Genomic DNA, 14,980 nt, shown 5'->3' on the forward strand with positions numbered 1-14,980 from the left:
ATAATGACACTACTTCCCTTCTGCAAGGAAAAAGTCGGTAAACCCACTTGCTCCAAAATGGCGTGATTGTTATGTGTCATCTCCTCCTTCGGCTCCTCCTGAATTGCAGCCTTGATAGACTCCAAATCTACAACTGCTGATTCACACCACTTACACTTGATTTTATGGTTGTAGTTTATTGATCTCCATAAACCTTTCTCAACCCGAGGCGGACACCTGCTACCCCCCTGATGCGTCCACTATGAGCCCGTCCTAACGTCTCGTGTAATGCATCGATGTGTCCTTTAGGTGTGAACTCACCGGATGCCTCTTTTTTTTTTTTTCCTTCAAGCCAATCTACATAAGGATAAGAGAGAAATGCTCGTGAATGCAAAAGTTATATTATGCCTTATATAACCATAACAAAAAAAAAGAAATTGGGGTTAAATGACTCAAAATCTATGAATTGGATGCCAAATGGCCAAAGTTGGCCTAAAATCACATTTACGTTACCAAAATTCGACCAACAACAAAAATTGAAGGTAAAAATATAAAGACTACTTATATTATGCCTTATAGTCATAGTAATTAAAAATTGGGGTTAAATTACTCAAAAGCTATGAATTGGACGCGAAATGGCCAAAATAAGCCTAAAATAACATTTACGTTCCCAAAATTTGACCAACAACAAAAATGAAGGTAAAAAGCTACACACTATTTATACTATACCTTGTGTAGTCATAATAAAAAATAAATTGTGGTTAATGACTCAAAAGCTATTAATTGGACGCGAAACGGAATCACATTTACATTCACAGAATTCATATAATTTGAAGATGTGGACATTATTGTAAATATGAATATTCTACCTCATATTATCATATTCAACATAAAATTTGCGTTACATCACTTGGAATATAAGCAAAATAACAATTTTGGTCTACTTACAATGACGTTGGCTATCTCTTGTCTATCGGGATCATGCAACACTCTTTTTCCCTTAGCATCAACCCCATGCATCGAACACCACCAATCGAGGACTCTATCTGGTTGTCGAGTCTGTGTAGCTGTGCTGGTTGAGCTAGTCTCTGTTGTTGTTGTCGACCCCGTAGTGGGGTAATGGGGCAACATCAACTTCTCTCTCGCCTCATTGTACGAATGCGCACCCAAATGATGATAATACTTACGTGCTTTTACGCTCGCACTACTTTTCTCACGTCTTGCCTAAAACACAATTTACAAACAAAGTTTAATACAAAAAAATCGGAGCTAAGTGTGTTTAAAAATTAATATAATATTCTTACAATAGCTTGTGGGGTAGTGTTTTTGGCAACATATGCATCCCACTATACCGGTGTGATGTTCCTCCGAATTTGAAATTGTAATTTAGAAGGCTCGGTTGATGCTTCCGGTTAAGCGTGAGAACCGGATGGCGTTTCTACACCGTATGTTTTCTTCTTCTTCGTACCTACAACTTTCCTCCGCTGAGTGATCCACTTGGACAGTAACTTGGCCTTGAAATCTCTGAATCTCTCAGCAATGATGGATAGAAATAGGGTCTTGACTGCTTCCTCATCCTCGATATTGAAAAGATTCTACAACAAAACGCATTTCACTTATTAGTTTCTGCAATTGTTGTAATTTATATGCTAGTTTTATATGCACTTATGCGTGCAAAAATACGTAGAAAATTAAATTTTTTAGGAGATGCAGAAAATTAAATTATTATTAATTATATCTAATAAATTAGGAAACTTCTAGTTGTTGACTGGATTCTTTTTGTAATGTCTTTCTTTAATATTTTTTTTACATTTTAAATAAATTAGATACTTTCCTTTTTATTTTTAGTTTCTCTATTTTAAATTTAAGTAAGTAGTTACTTTTTTCTTATTTTTTGGTGTCCTACCCCTCTTGACATATAGAATAAAGATATAATTAATATTACACTTATATATAACTAAATAATGTTTGTACGTGAACCTTACCATAGTATCCTCCCATAAACACTTCTTCAAGCCCTCGGGAACCTCTTTCCATGAGTGTACAATGGAAAGTTTTCGAATGCAAATACCAACTTTCATACCATACTTATGCCTCCACTTTCCACAAGGTTGCCCCAAATGATCGTACTCCAAACTCATTGGGTGTGTTTCCCTAGTGACTTGTACGTTCCCTTCCTCGGTAGTGTGTTCACTACCCGAGCTCTCCGCCCTTTGCAAATCAGCCATCTCCCTGAAATTGTACAAAATATTACATTAATATCTATAGCTCAAGGCAAAAAAATTTCAAGCCATACTAAGGGGCAAGGGGTGGGCACAAGGCTGGGGGAGGTGGGCAGAGGCTTTGGGGAGGGTTGTGCAGGGGGTGGGGGAGGTAGGTAGAGGATTGGGGTAGGTGGGAAAGGGTGTGGGAGCGATGTGTAGGGGGTGGGGGAGGTGCGCAGAGGTAAGGGAGGGGTGTGCAGGGGATTGGGGAGGTGGGCAAGAGTGGAGGAGGCCGGGAGAGGGTTGTGCAGGGGTAGGAGAGGGGTGGGCAGGGGTTGGGGGAGGTGTGGGGAGGTGGGTGGGGAGGTGTGCGAGGGGTGGGGAGGTGTGCAATTGGCAGGTGTGGGTGGGAAGGTGTGGGGTGGGCAGGGGTGGGTGTCGGGAGGTGGGTGGGGGTCTGTGCAGGGTGGGCAGAGGTGCAAAAACCACCTCTGCACACCCTGCACCTCCCCACACCAACCCTTTCCCGCTCCACCCACACTTCCCAACCCCATCACTGCCCACCTCCCCTCCCCACCACACCCCTCCCCCACCCATAGTTGGGAAAAGGCCAAAGTATGCCTAAACGCACATGTAAGTTCTCGAAATTCGTCCAATAACTAATGCAGATTCTAAAATCTACACATTAGTTATATGATACCTCATATTATCATGTTCAAAACTAATATGGGGTTAAATGACTCCAAAAGTACAAATAGGACGAGAAAAGGCCGAAATAGGCCTAAAATCACATTTACGTTCCCGAAATTCGACCAACAACTAATGCAAACCTAAAAGTATACACATTAGTCATATAATACCTCATATTATCATGTTCAAAATGAATTTGGGGTTAAGTGACTCCAAAAGTACAAATGAGACGAGAAAAGTCCGAAATATGCCTTAAATCACAGTTACGTTCCCAAAATTTGACCAACAACAAACGCAAACCAAAAATTCTACACACTAGTTATAAAATACCTCATATTATCATGTTCAAAATGTATTTGTGGTTAAGTGACTCCAAAAGTACAAATAGGACGGGAAAAGTTCAAAAGAGGCCTAAAATCACATTTATGTTCCCCAAATTCGACCAACAACTAATGCAAACCTAAAAATCTACACACTAGTTATATAATACCTCATATTATCATGTTCAAAAATAATTTGGGGTTAAATGACTCTAAATGTACAAATTGGTCGGGAGAAGGCCGAAATAGGCCTACTATATAAAGCATAATAACCTGCTTACTATGCACATCCCTGCTAGGCTCTCTTGGGCTTTGAAGAAAATTTGGGCTAGTAGAGTCATCTTAATGGATCACCAACCTCAGCAATTTCTAACAGTTGGGCACTTTTCCATCAAAAAGCTGTATCAGACTACGAGGGGTGAGCAACCTATAGTTCAGTGGAAAAGAGTTATCTGTGATAACAGGGCTAGTCCTAAGGCCTTATTTTAACTTGGCTGATGCTTCATGGTAGATTGTCAACTAAGAGCAGACTATGTGAATGGGGGTTGCTAGAAGACAGTACATGTGTAATGTGTTCAAATGCTAGTGAAACTAGCTCTCATTTATTCTTTGATTGCCCAGCCTCCAATCAGTTATGGCAAATGTGTCTCAATCAGATTGGTATGGCTAATCAGTCCAGATTAATAGCAGGAGATATCCAAGCCCTTGCTGCTGCTGCTCATAGATAGAAACCTCACAACCAACTGTTACTGATGCTCTATGCAGAAACAATTTATCATATATAGCAGCAACGCAATCAAGTTATTTTTGGGAAGGATTGTCTTTCACCTAGGCAAAGCTTTAAACAGATTGTATTTAAGGTTGCTTGTAGATGTAATGATGTGCTTAGGCAGATGCTTATTGTATGAGTTTATTGCTTAGTTGATGTGTAGGGCTGGATTATGATTGGTTTCTCCAAACCCTTCCTAGAAGGTGGGGGAGTTTCCTTTCTTGTTTGTTAAACCCTTGTAGATCCTTTTGGTTGTACCCCTTTTTTTTGTTATCAATAACTACTTTGAACTGGCAGTATTAATTCGGCCAAAGACTAATTCAAAGATAAAAATCCATACACTAGTTATATAATACCTCATATTATTATGTTGAAAGTGAACTTGGGGTTAACTACTCCTAAAGTAATAATTGGACGTGAAAACGGCCAAAATCACATGAAAACTTTATCTAGCTCATCAAAAAATCAAACAAAAAATAAAACATTCAAAGAAATTAAACTAGTTACTATCTCTTAACACAAGTGACGAGAAATGAAGAGAGAAGAGATAGTTGAAACATTATTTACCCTGCTTATTTTCTACAATTAATAAAACTCACATTGCACATTATAATCACTTAATCGATTTAGAAAAGTAATTTCAACTAAAAGAGTGGACATGGGTTATGCAAATTTAAGTAAAAACAACACCCTCCCCCTTCCCACCACCATACACACCCTTCCCTTCCCCTACCTACCACCACACCCACCCTCTTCCCACCCTCTTCCCACCCTCCCACACCCCTTGCCCACCATCCGCAAGGCTTTGCCAAACCCCCGCCCACCCTCCCCCACCCCCTGCCTAGCATCCCCAACCCTCCCCCACCCCTACACACAGCCTCACACACCCCCTTCCCAACATCCCCAGCCCTGCCCTACCCCCACATACACACTCCCACACCCCCTGCCCACCCTCCCCTTCCCCATACCAACCCCCTACCCACTCCTAAGTTTTCACTCTCCTCCAATATCTCTCTTTCACTACTCTTAAGTCCTAACTATCCAAACTCATGTGATGATAAAAATACACTCTTTGAGAGGTTAATACATTGTGTTTAGGAAATGAACAACTACGAACTACATTATAGTAAAAATAACTAACACCCTTAGCTTGGAACCGAACAATTTGCATTAATGTATTTGGAAAGTTAAAAAAATGAAAAAGAGGGGAATTACCTTTGTAGGAGGAAAGGAGGAGAGGAGAGAGTGAAGGTGGTGTTGCGTCGTGGTGGTGGTGCGTGGTGGTGGAGCATGCAACTAGAAACCCGCAAAGAGCATGTAACTAAAACACCCTTAGCTTAGAGAAAAAAAGAGAAAAGAAAATCGGTGCGTCGTCGGTGGTGGTGCGTCTTCGTCGGTTGAGAAGATAACACCGGTGGTGCGTCATCGGTGGTTGAATTAGGGATCTGGTGAGTGAGAGTGAGAGGGAGTAGGTGAGTGATGAGCGAGTGAGTGAGAGCGAGGGAAATTTGTGTTGTGCGTAGTCTAATTATGTGCGTGCATTTTTAGGCAAGGAAGGGCTGCGTATAGCCCTTCTAAAGTGAAGGATTATATTTTTTTGACTAAATGCAGCCTTTCACGTTAGCGAAGGGCTGCGGGCGTCAAAAAACTGTAGCCCTTCATTTTAAAAGGTTGCGGTTAAATGGGAAACCGCAGCCCTTAAGATAAAGGGTTGCGTATGGCCTCAAAAACGTAACCCTTCGTATTGAAAGGGGTGCATTTTCTGGATCACCGCAAACCTTAAGATAAAGTAGCATGATGGTCATTTGGGTCTTATTTTACAGACACTTAGGGACAACCAACTGTATGCAATGTTTTCAAAGTGTGAATTTTTGTTAGACATAGTGTCATTTGTGGGTCATTTTGTATCTAAGGAGGGTGTGTCAGTAGATCCCGCAAAAAAAAACAAAAAAAAGAAGCTTTGAGTGAATGACCTACACCAAAGAATGTCACACATATTAGAAGTTTTTTGGGTTTAGCCGGTTATTATAGGAGGTTTGTAAAGTATTTTTCAAAAATAGCAAAGCCTATGATCAACTTAATGAAGAAAGATTGTAGGTTTAACAGGAATGAGAACAGTGAGAAAGCCTTTCAAACGCTCAAAGAGAGATTAACTTCAGCACCTGTGCTAACCTTGCCTGACCGGAATGAGGGATATGATGTCAATAGCGATGTGTCAAAGAATGGGTTTGGTTGTGTTCTTATGCAAAATGGTTTAAGTCACAGCCTATGCGTCCCGACAACTGAAACCATATGAAGTTAACTAACCAACAAATGACCTAGAGTAGACCGCAATTGTTTTTGCCTTGACCTTTACTGGTTGACCTGTTAAAATTTCAGCGATCACAAAAGCCTTAAATACATTTTTACGCAGAAAGACCTTTATATGAGACAACGCAAGTGGTTAAAGCTCACTAAGGACTATGAATTAGACATATTATACCATTAAGGTAAAGCAAACGTTGTTGCTGAGGCATTAAGTCGCAAATCTAGCCATAGTCTGAACACCTTGGTAGTTGCCAATAGACTTTATGACGAATTCTCTAAACTCCAAATAGAAGTGGTTCACGAAGGGGAAGTAGAAAAGGTATTGAGTGCCCTAACAATCCAGCCTAACTTCCTAGATGAAAAAAGAGAGAGTCAACATGGGAATATAGAACTTGAGAGAGTGAAAGCAAAACTTAAGGAGGGAAAAGAAGAAGGGTTTTAAATCCATGAAGATGGGAGTATACGCTATAAGGGTCAATGGTGTGTACCGCAAAAATGTGAAGGGTTGAAGCAAAAGATAATGAGTGAAGGTCATAACACAAACAATTCCATCCACCAAGGGGGGAAAAAGTTATATAAGGACCTCAAAAAGATGTTCTGGAGGCCTAAGATGAAAAAGGCAGTAGTTGAGTTTGATTTCAAATGCCTGACTTTCAGAAGGTTAAAAGTGAATGTAAGAGACAATTAAGGGAAAAATTAAACTCTAGACATTCCAGCATGGTAAGTGGGATTCAATATTTGTTATCTCCTTACCTAGGAGTCGGGAGGCAATAACACAATATGGGTAAACAGTGGACAGATTCACCAAGACCGTGAGGTTCATACCCATGAGAGACACTTGGAGTATGGAAGCCCTAACCAAAGCATCGTTAAGCATGTCATTCGGTTACATGATGTACCCACGAGTATAGTGTCGGATAGGGATTCGTGATACCTTCAGAATTTCAGGAAATGGGTCCAGGAAGCATTTGGTAATGAGCTATTGATAAGTACAATCTTTCACCCAGCTACAGACGATCAAACATAAAGAACCATTCAGACGTCAGAAGACATGTAAAGAGCTTGTGCCTCAGAATACCAGAGATCATGGGAAGATCAATCGGATCTCATAGAGTCTCCTACAATAACAATTATCATGCTAGTATTAAATGGCTTCATTTGAAGCGATGTGTGGGAGAAAGTGTCGTACTCCCTTGTGTTGGAACGACATTAGTGAGATTGTGGTGTTAGGTGCTGAAATGATTCAAGAGACAATGGATCAAGTGCGAGTCATTCAAGAGAAAATTAGGGATGCACAGGACAGGCAGAAATCCTATGGGAATTAGAAGCGAAGGGAAGAGAGTTATGAATTTGGTGAAAAGATGTTGCTTAAGGTGTCCCCAATGAAAGGAGTGATGCGATTTGGAAAAAAGGTAAAGTTAAGCCCTAAGTTCATAGGATCATGTGAGATTTTGGCATGAGTAGGCAAAGTGGCTTATCGCCTGGAATTGCCTAACGAGTTAAAAAGGGTCCATAACGTGTTTCACGTATCCGAACTCCGAAAATACGTACCTGACGAGTCACATGTCAGAGAACCTAAAAACGTGGAGTTAAATGATACCTTACCTATGAAGAGAAACCCATCAAGATCCTAGACTAGACCTGGCAATCGTATCTGATTCGGACCGGATCAATTCGGATCATACCGGACCATTTCGTATCAGACCGAAATTCATATTATATTTCGAATCATCATCGGATTGGGATGCCTTTTGGATCGGACGTTTTTGGATCTTATGGTGCATTCTCTCACCTTTATTATGTATGAAGTTGTTACTCCTTCGGTCTGGTTTCTTTTATTATGAGCTTTTGTTATGTATGTATGGAACTACCACTCTTCGTGCTATATAAAGCTATACATAACTAATTTGCATAGTCTGAACTTGTGCCAAAGAGTACTTGTGATACTCGTTTTTTTAAATGGGTCAATTTCGGGTACTTCGAATCAAAGCCTAATGGAAGCCAATAATTTCTTATTGCTTTGAGATCGGGTTACCTTTGGACCGGATTGATTCAGATCAAGCAAGATCATATCGGATAATTCAGATTTCGGATGAGTTTCGGATCAAGATTATTTTTTATCAGACTCGAACCGGACTGGATCATTTCGGATTCAGACCAAGGTTCGAGCCGTCTGGTTCAGATTTGGATCGGATTTTCTGATCAAGACCAACTTTGCCAGGTCTATCCTAGACCATAAAGTGCGTAGTACGAGAAATAAGGACGTCAAAATTGTGAAGGTGTTGTGGAGAAATCAAAATACTGAAGAAGTCACATAGGAATCAGAAGATGCAATGCGTTCGAAGTACCATGAGCTTTTCAAGAGGTAGGTGAGTTACGGCGACGTAACTTTTCTTTCAAGGGGGGAAGAATGGGATAGAATTTCGCGCTTTCACCCTAAAGTTTATAAAGTCAGTTAAGTCTGTTAATTATGTGTATTTATTGCTTATGTGACGTGCGAAAGTTAGAAATCGCTTGTGAAATATTGGGACATAGAAGTGCAAAAGATCATCGTTAAGACTGGCTACCTCAAAGTTTTGGGACGAAACTTCCTTTAAGAGGGGAAGCCTGTAATACTTTGTATTTTTTGGGAGTTATTCTTTTATAAATAAGAAAATATAAAGAACAAAGCGAAAGTATTCTAATAATAATTTTATAAAATACAGGCTGCTGGTTAAGCTTACAGTTATAACCTAAATATACAACTTACTTTTTCTACCTCATTAAATTATAGTTTGGTTTTATTTTAATATCGAAATAAATAAATAAGAAATAGGAATTTGATTTGGGAACAAATCCTATTAAACATAGGTTTACCATGTTATAAATAGGAGAGAGAGAGAAAAAAAAATTAACAAAACCCTAAGCCCTAATCAGCTGTTTTTCCTCCCTTCTCCCTCAAAAATTTTCTCTCTCCTCCCTTCTCTTCCCTCGTCACTCTCCTTCTCCCTTCCCTTGAACTTCGTCGGTCATCGTAAGCGTGATGTGTGTGCGAGGTGTTCGCATGGCGTGCGAGACCTTCAAGTGTGGTGTGCTGTTGTATGTCTTCGAATTGAGGGTCGTATGACATTGTGTGTTGGCTGTTGTGTGCCAGCGAGGGTATGCACTAGTAGAGAAAGGACGATTTGCGTCCCCCCAAGTGCGTCGCACGACAAGCAAAACGACGCAAAAACATAATTTGCTTCGCATGCTATGAAGAGTGCGACGCAAAACATCATTGCATAAGCACCAGATACAAGTTATCTGCGTCGCACTGAACTAACATGCATTGCAAAAGGCTAATTTGTGTCGGATCCCTTGACCTATTCGACGCAGATTAGCCCCGAACCCTCTTATAATTTTTTAACATGCCCAACTTTCATCTCTATATCCCTAAAACACCCTCTCACTTTCTTTTAACCCTATATCTCTCTACAGCCGTTTTACTTCTCAACTATCATCTCTCGCCATTTCTCTTTCCTCTCTCCACGGTGACTCTTTTCTCTATCTCTTCATCTGCTTGTCGTTGCCCGCTGCTGGTCTTCGTGGTTTCACTGGCGTCGTTCTCAACTAAATTTCGAGTGGAAACCAGACAAAAACGAAAGAGATTCGCAACTCAATAAAAATTTGTAACTCAAATAAGATTCGCAACTCAATCTCGAAGAAAGAGATTCGCAATATCTGATGATTTTGGTGGTGAAGATTTGATGATTTCGACTTGAGTGGCTTTGTCGATTTTTTTTCCATTTTCTATATCTGATTTGCTTGGTATTCCATTTTCATTTTTTGTTTTAATTTTCTTATCTAAAACTTAGGTTTTTGATTATCATTTGTTTATTTTTATATCTGATATTTTTTGTTTATTTTTATGGCATTTATCCTAGTCTAGCATTTAATTTTCAGATCTATGATTTTCTTATAAATTATCAGTTCTCAAATTCCTTTTTTCATTTTCAGATCTGGATTTCCTTCTTCCGAAGTCTTTTCGGCAACAATAACCTCGAGCAAAACCGGTCGATCTCCGGTGAAATTTCGACTGTAGCGAGAGCTTGCGTTTCAGGTGAAGATTACGGAAGCTTGAGAATCTTCGTTATGCTGTCTCCGGTCTCAACCAAATCAGTTTTTTTGAATCTCCATTATTCATTTTTTTCTTCTCGTAATTTTTCTATTTCTGAATTTTAGATCCGAAATCTTTAGTTTTTATGGTTTTCTTGTAATCATATTTTTAATGAATGAGAAATCTAGATTCATCAAATTGAAAATTCCATTGGATTCGGCATAATCTCGTATTCTAGCGGTTTTAGCAGGTTTTTATGAACCATTAAACAAGGCCATTATCAATACCAGTACTTTGTTTTGGAAAAGGTTAGATTGGAGCAAAATCAAGACTCCTACATGAAATTCCAACGACACCGTAGCACCGCCACCTTAAGATTACATGAAATCTCTCTTTTATGATTTCCACTAATTCTATAATTTTCTCTTTTCTGATTTTTCTAAAATTTTATTGAATTAATTTTCTAGTAATTTATGTATTTTTTTATGGGATGATCGTAATTTTCTCTTTTTCTTTATTTTTTGTAATTCATTTTTACAAATCTACGATTTTTTTTTTAAGAGACCAAAATCTTTATTGCTACAGCCTCATTCTTAGTTCATGAAAATATTATTTTTTATTAAAAATACTAATTGCTGATAATGTACTATGTCCGACGCAAATCACTGTTTTAGGTATAAAATAAGGCTCAAGGGCTGGGCAGCATATAGGATGAGATTTGCGTCGAATATTGTGTCACATGCGATGCAGATAACAAGTATTTGCATCGCATGTGGCACTATGTGCGACACAGATGAGAGATGTAAATGCATTGTGTATGCTGGGGTGATGCATCTTATCATCTGCGTCACACCTTGAGACTCGTCCGACGCAAATAGCTACTGAACTGCGTCGTTTCCTAGTCAGACGCAGATCATGGCTCCATCATTTGCGTCGAGACTTGTGTCGTCGAACCTATGTTTGATGCAAATGGTGGACCGAGGTCTGACGCAAATAATTGATTCTGTACTAATGGTTGCGAGGCCGTGTAGTGGTGGTTCGAGCGTTAAGTTGAGCGAGAGGGTGAGCATTCGAGGGTTTGTGCGACGCGACTATGCGAAGTCTACGGCGTGTCGATTCGAGTGTGTGGGCTTTGTGTGTGTGCTAGTCGAGGTGATTGTGCAACGCGAGTGTAGAGCGTCGAGTGGTTGGGAGGCCAGGGGCTTGTGTGACACGAGTGTGGAGCGTCGACTGTGTGCAAGGCCAAGGGCTTGTGTGACGCTGTTGTGCGAGAGAACGACGTGCATTCCGTTCGAGTGTGTCGAGGCTCAAGCGTTCGTGCGAAGATTCGTAAATTCCAATCCTACATAGAACTATTGGTCAGTTTTAGGTTAAGGCTGAGAGGGTCCATGACTAAGAGATTGATCGCACGCTTGGCACCCTTGCTTGAAGAGGTGGCAATGTGTAAGAAGCACTCCAGTCTCAAGCAAGGAATTAGAGAATAATGCCATAGTTGGGTAGGTTTGCTTATGATTAAGATCCAACACTATTTCTCCGAAAGTGTTTTGGAAGGATAAAGCGCAAACCCCTCGGGTTGACCTCACATATAGAACATGTGTTAATAAGGCAAGGAAGATTGTCCTTATGGTAGGTGAACAATAGTAATGCATATGCAAAACAGTATATTATTTAATGCCATAAAAATAAGAATGAATCATATTTTTCGACTTTCAAGTCGTCATTTAAAAAAAATTAAAAATCCTCCATAGTGAACTCGCCAAATTATATGCGTGGATTTTTTGTTTCCTTTAATGCCTTCACGCGGTATGAGCGCGTTTATTTGACCACCCCATTGTTAAGGTTTTATTAAAAATATGTTTTTATAGTCGCCAATAAATCTTTAAAGGAAGAATGATAAACCTAATAGGATATTGGGAAATTGTAGGGACCAATTAGGAACTTATCCAATGTAGATTTCCCGGTGATGACTCCATAAATGGCCAGGAACCAACAATTGTGTTCGGGGGTGAGGTTGCAATATAGTCAGGAACTATATTGCACATTGCTGATCTCTACTAAATATCGATTCATTAAAAATTTCATGCTAAAGAATAATCAAATAACGTTTTAAGAACCCAAAAAAGAATTATTCTATGATGGTTCAGGAAACACACAAAAAGACTAATAATTTAGTGGCACGTTATTATGTAAACATATTACAAGGTTGTTAACAGGTTGTCCAATTTATCTGAATTAATTAAAATAATTCTTTAGCTCTTTTTTTAGCAATAAATAATGTATCGGTAATAAAAGCAACAAAACATGCATAGAACAATCATATAATAACATGATTTTTATATACAATAATAAGAAAAAAGAGGTTAGAAATTACAAATATACGCAATTATTACTTAAAAATCTACATCATGACAAGAAACGGTTAGTAACTTCAACAAAATGAAATATAATTATTTAAGGATCCTCAGGATTATACCTATGCGGTTTAGAGCTTAGAGCGTAATGACCTTCATGCGAACCAATCTATAAACCATGAATATAGTATCAGTATAAACAAAAAATGACTTGAAAGTTTGAAAGTGTTTTAGTGTTTTATAATTCGGGGTGTGTTGAGGAGTATTCGACAAAGCGTTCATAAAATAATAATTTTTAATCTCCTTTGATTCGGGAAATCAGCCCGTATATATAGGCGATCAAACGTGTGTGCCTCACGCAAGCCTTACGTCAGGCGCAGCCTATCAGGCAGGCGCGAGGACACGCGTGAAGCGCAAATTGGTGCACTATCGTGGTCCCCCACTTAAAAGATAACACGTGTAAACGTGTTTTTAAAATGATAAGAAAGTATGTTGTGTCTCACACAAGACTTGCGTCTAGCGCAAGACTTTGTGTGTGAGTCACAAGTACATGTGTCTGACGCTCATTAGTGCGCCAGAAAATAACATCATTTAGTTTTTTTTATATGTGAGTTTTTTGTTTATTTTTATGGCATTTATCCTAGTCTAGGGTTTATTTTTAAGATCTATGATTTTCTTTTAAATTTTCAGTTCTGAAATTCCTTTTTTCGTTTTCAGATTTGGTTTTTCTTCTTTCCGAAATATTTTCTCCAGCAATAAACTCGAGCAAAACCGATTGATCTCCAGTGAAATTTCAACTGTCGCGAGAGCTTGCGTTTGAGGTGAAAGTTACGGAAGCTTGAGAATCTTCGTTTTGCGGACTTCGGTCTCAATCAAATCAGGCTTTTCGAATCTCCATTGTTCATCTTTTTCTTCTCGTAATTTTTTTTATTTCTCTATGATTTTAGATCTGAGATCTTTTATTTTTGTGATTTTCTTGTAATCATCTTTTGAACAAATAAGAAATCTAGATTCATCAAACTGAAAATTCCATTGGATTTGGTGTAATCTCGTATTCTAGCGGTTTTTGCATGTTTTCATGAAACATTCAATAAGGCTAGTATTAATACAGGTACTTTGTTCTGGTAGCGATTAGATTGGAGAAAAATCAAGACTCCTACGTGAAATTACAATGATACCGTAGCACCACCACCTTAAGATTACATGAAATTCTCTCTTTATTTCCAGTAATTCTGTAATTTTCTCTGTTCTGATTTTTCTGTAATTTGATGTAATTGATTTTCTATAATTTATGTATTTTTTTTTTTTTGGATGATCATAATGCTATCTTTTTCTTTATTTTCTGTAATTTATTTTTACAAATCTACGATTTTTTGTTTGTGAAGAGACAAAAATCTTTATTGCAACAGCCCCATTCCTAGTTCATGAAATTAATTTTTTTATATTAAAAATAGCAAGTTGCATCGGATAATGTACTATGTCCGACGCAAATCACTATTTTAGGTATAAAATAAGGCCCATAGCCTGGGCAGCATGTAGGATGAGATTTGCGTCTGATATTGTGTCACATGCGACGCAGATGACAAGTATTTGTGTCGCATGTGGCACTATGTGCGACACATATGGGAGATGTAAATGTATTGTGTATGCTAGGGTGAGGCATCTTATCATACGCGTTACACCTCGAAACCCGTCCGACACAAATAGCTACTGAACTGCGTCGTTTCCTAATCCGAAGCAGATCATGGCTCTGTCATTTGCTTCAAGACCTGTGTCGTAAGACTGATGTTCGACGCAAATGGTGGTCCCTGGTTCGACGCAAATCATTGATCTCTACTAATGGGTGCGAGGCTGTGCAGTGGTAGTTCGAGCGTCATGTTGAGCTAGAGGGTGAGCATTCGAGGGTTTGTGCGACGCGACTATGTGAAGTCATCAGCTCGTCGAGTCGAGTGTGTGGGATGTGTGTGTGTTTGAGTCGAGGGGCTTGTGCTACGGGAGCGCGGAGCGTCGAATGTGTGCAAGGCCAGGGGATTGTATGGCGCTGGTGTGCGAGAGAACGACGTGCATTCTATGCGAGTGTTTCCAGGCTCGAGCGTCCATGCGAAGATTAGCAAAGTCCAGTTCAACATAAAACTATTGGTCAGTTTTAGGTTAAACTGAAAGGGTCCATGACAAAGAGATTGATTCCACGCTTGGTACCCTTGCTTGAAGAGGTGGCCATGTGTAAGACGCACTCCACTATCAAGTTACGAATAAGAGAACAATGTCATGGTTGCGCAGGTTTG

General features: G+C 39.3%; 1 pseudogene; it reads right to left on the bottom strand.

The window, feature by feature from the left end:
* The window catches only part of LOC130589527 (stearoyl-[acyl-carrier-protein] 9-desaturase, chloroplastic-like), a 61,336-nt pseudogene that overhangs the window by 22,859 nt on the left and 23,497 nt on the right, over nt 1-14,980 (bottom strand).

This window comes from Beta vulgaris, chromosome 7 (assembly GCF_026745355.1).
Source record: "Beta vulgaris subsp. vulgaris cultivar EL10 chromosome 7, EL10.2, whole genome shotgun sequence".
Lineage (NCBI taxonomy): Eukaryota > Viridiplantae > Streptophyta > Magnoliopsida > Caryophyllales > Amaranthaceae > Beta > Beta vulgaris.